This window comes from Sciurus carolinensis, chromosome X (assembly GCF_902686445.1).
Source record: "Sciurus carolinensis chromosome X, mSciCar1.2, whole genome shotgun sequence".
In the NCBI taxonomy this organism is placed as follows: domain Eukaryota; kingdom Metazoa; phylum Chordata; class Mammalia; order Rodentia; family Sciuridae; genus Sciurus; species Sciurus carolinensis.
The window spans coordinates 119202158-119206152 of NC_062232.1; the positions used below are offsets into that span (position 1 = coordinate 119202158).

A 3995-nucleotide genomic window follows, 5' to 3' on the forward strand; every position below is an offset into this window, starting at 1 on the left:
ATGCATACGTTTTTTTTGCTTCTCCTCAATTATTTCTTTAGGATAAATCCCCAAGAGTGGGATTGCTGGGTCATTTTTATAACTCTTGGTACATTTTGCTGTATTGCTTTTTAAATGGGCTATGCCTCTTTGGACAGTTACCAGCAGTATATGAGTGTGCAGCTCCTCCACAATATTGGCATTTGGCGTTGTGGTTTAAATCTGTTAATTTAATAGGTGTAGAATGTTATATCATTGCTGTTTTAATTTGCATTTATTGAAGTTACACACTGTTGGGATTTTTCCCACAAATGAGAATGTTTCCTATAAAATATTAGAAAATGTTTTTCCAAGTATTAATTTCACAAGTCACGTTAACTCTTCTTAATTTATTCACCAAAAATTCAGCACACTTTTTTTAAAAAATATTTTTTAGGTGTTGATGGGCCTTTATTATTTGATTGTGGTGCTGAGAGTTGAACCCAGGGCCCCACATGTGCTAGGCAAGTGCGCTACCACTGAGCCCCAGCCCCAGCTCCTCAGCACACTTTTGATGAGCACTACCTCTGCCAGGTGCTAGGGGTGAAAGATAAAATAGGCAAATCAAATCTTTATGTCTAGAATAGCAGCTGCCCATTGGCTCTCTGTCCCTTAGAAATTTTAAGGACAAGGGAAGTTTAATAGGTGTCCAGTACTGACACAGTTGAAACTGCTCCGACTCCAGTGTTAGGATCCTACTGAAAAGAGATGGCACATTTGGAAGGAATATTTGAGGACAGCTTAGCAAAAGACTATTAGAAGTCAAGGTAGGGGCTGGGGTTGTGGCTCAGTGTTAGAGTGCTTGCCTAGCATGTGTGAGGCACTGGGTTCCATCCTCAGCACCACATAGAAATAAATAAATGTCCATCAACAACAAAAAAAATATTAAAAAAAAGAAGTCAAGGTAATCAATAAAGAGTAGAATCAACAGTGGTGAACACCTTGGAAGTCATTATCAAGCCTGGGTCTAAAAGGCCAATGGAAAGGAACCATCCCTGGAACAGAGTGAGAGCTGTAGAAGAGAGGCCATGGCCTCTACTGTAGGCCTTGGTAAGGAATACAGCCACTGCCCAACAGCACCCTTCGCCACTTCCCCAGTATTTTGCCAGAGCTTCATGTAGACAGAATCCAAATGGAAGCCAGAGGGCCTGAATGAGCTGTGCAATGAGCCAGTCTACCTGAGCTTAAAACAAGGTAGAGAAAGGTAGAGAGTGGATACAGATGGGCAAATGGAGACTAATTCAGCGTACCTTTTTTAAGGGGGGATATCTTAAAAAACAAAAAAAGGAACAAAACTGCTTCATTGGGTCGAGGATTTAGCTCAGCAGCAGAGCGCTTGCCTTGCACGCGCAAGGCCCTGAGTTCAGTCCTCGGCTCTGAAAAAAAAAAAAAGGTCTAAAAACTGCTTCATATCCAAACAGGTAAATATGGGACATCTATTCAGAAAATGACCTAAAACAACTTACTTGGAAGTAATCATGTACGACATCACTTGGGGCAGATTAATGTCGCAAGTCCCCAGGAAGTTTGCTGCTATTGAAGTAATGTTCACATTTGGCAAGTAGTGGGACTGACAGGGGAGAGAGATCTAATCAGAGCCCATCCACACACAGGTGGGTATTTTGATGACACAATGTCTAGTTGGGATAATTCACTTCTTTTAATTAGAAAGTGACAGTCTCACTTGAGTTACCTTAAGTCATGGTAATTGTGCCACAGTCACTAGGCCCTTGTGTCTGTTCTTCTCGGCCACCAGGGTGTCATTGTTGATGAAGGGCTCTCTCATGGCATCTTGACTTTTCTCTCTTCATGTCCTGATCTTTTCTTCTGCCACTCTATGGTCTGAATTTTTGTGTGTCCCCATTCAGATGTGCATCTGCAGGAGGTGTTTAAGTCAGGACGGCATAACCCTCATGAACGGGACTAGCGTCCTTACAAAAGAAACCTGAGGGAGCTCCTTCCCACCCTCCACCATGTGAGAGCACAGTGAGAAGTTGTCAGCTGTGAGGAGTGGGGCTTCATGTTACAGGGCAGGGGTCTTCCAGGAAACTGAGGCAGCACGAAGGCTCCCTTCAAACCCCGATTCTTGCCATCAAGTCAGAAAGATTCAGACATGTCACTCAGGGTAACAAACGTGAGTTTATTATAAGGGATGGGAAAGGGAATAGGGGTCACTCAAGGGAGAGTAGGTCCTCTCAGAGATGAGAGAGATGGCATCTCTCCTGCCTTCCAGTACCAGGGAAGTTTCTAGAGAGTCCTGCCCAGGTGCACCGCTTGACAGCAGGATGACATCAGACTTTTAAGTCCCTATTGCGATGACCACTTTAGGTCCTTTTGGCCCATTCTAACTGGTTCTAATTGGAACTTGTTCTTACAGACTTTGTGGTTAGAGGGAACTAATTATCTCCCTGAGTTCTGGGATCTGGTCTATACAAGGGTCACAAAACTGTCCCCCCACATAGGGTTAACTCATGTTCTTCTTAGCATGCAGGGGCCTGCATTTTTCCTGCAGACAACAGGTAGTTTGCTGAGGAATGTAACATATCCTGTCCACTTAAGCTAGGGCTGCAGATAAATTGCCTTTTTTTTTTTTAAATGAGTCAATATTAACCTGTTCTTGGTTTATTTTCTTTTTCTTTTTAATTAGAACTTTATGGTTATACATAATAGTTGGGTTCATCATAGTTCAGACATGCATGGAAATTGATTTCAGTTCATGATCACCCCCTTTTCCTTCTGCCCTCCCCCACTACTTCTTCCTCTACTCTATTAGACTTCCTTTTGCTCATTAATTTGTACTTGATTGGTTCTTTATGTAATCTTATCCTTTGTTTTAAATTGATTTTAAAAATGAAAGAACATGGGAGTCAGCACAGTGGGCCCTGTTTATTGACGTATTTCCTTAACCTCATGTTCTTGTCACTCCGGCCTGTCTGTCCCATCAACCAGACAACAAATCTGCTAGCACCTTGATCTCAGACTTCCCAGCCTCCAGAATTGTGAATGATAAATTTCTGTTTATCATATGTCACTCTATTCATGGTGTTTTTGTTCTAGCACTCCAAACAGACTAAGTTAGCTACCAACAAGATTTTCTTATTATTTAACCAAATTATGGCTGGAAAGAGTCTGATTGGTCTAGCTAAATTACCCAATGATATTAGTCATCCTTGGGTCATGTGTTCTGCATAGGCTTACAATCTGTGCTATCCCTTGCTCAACAAATAGCCCAGTGATGCTTTGATTAGCAGCGGTCTATGGAAAGAACATTTTCTCTTAAGAAAGAACAGTGAGAATGATAACAAAACAAAACAAAATACAGAGTTAACTGCAAAACCATCAACATTTTTTATCTGAGACACACCTGCAATCCTGATGACTCAGGAGTCTGAGGCAGAAGGATCACAAGTTCAAGGCCAATCTCAACAACTTATTGAGGTCCTAAGTGAGATCTTGTCTCAAAATAAAAAAGGATTGGAGGTTGGGGATATAGCTCAGTTGGTAGAGTGCTTGCTTTGCAAGCACAAGGCCCTGGGTTCAATCCCCAGTACCTCAAAAATAAATAAATTAATTAATTAAAAAAATAAAATAAAAAAAGGATTGGGGCTGTGGCTCAGTGAGTAAGTGTCCCTGGGTTTAATCCCTGGTACCAAAAATAAATAAATAAATAAATAAAATGCTGTGGACGTAGCTCAATGATAAATCACCCCTGGCTTCAATCCCCAGCACCACAAAAACCAATCAATCAAGTGTGTTCTTCAGGGACTTGAAAAATTGATTCAGTGGTAATAGTGCTATACTAGTTTACAAAAAGGGGGGCGGGTTGGGATTAGAGCTCAGTCCAAGTGCCTAGCTTGTGCAGGCCCTGGGTTCAACTCCCAGCACTGCAAAGGAACAAGTGCAAAACGTACCTGAAACAGATCTCTCCCTCCCTTGTTCACACCATTCACAATGAGCTGCTACTTCCTTGGGCTTCT

The 3995-nt window shown here is 41.9% G+C and overlaps 1 non-coding gene across 1 annotated transcript; it reads left to right on the plus strand.

The window, feature by feature from the left end:
* The first annotated feature begins 3500 nt into the window (after positions 1-3500).
* On the plus strand, positions 3501-3574 carry Trnaa-ugc (transfer RNA alanine (anticodon UGC)). The gene has a single exon. It is a non-coding gene; the product is annotated as a tRNA-Ala (tRNA).
* The last annotated feature ends 421 nt before the right edge of the window (positions 3575-3995 follow it).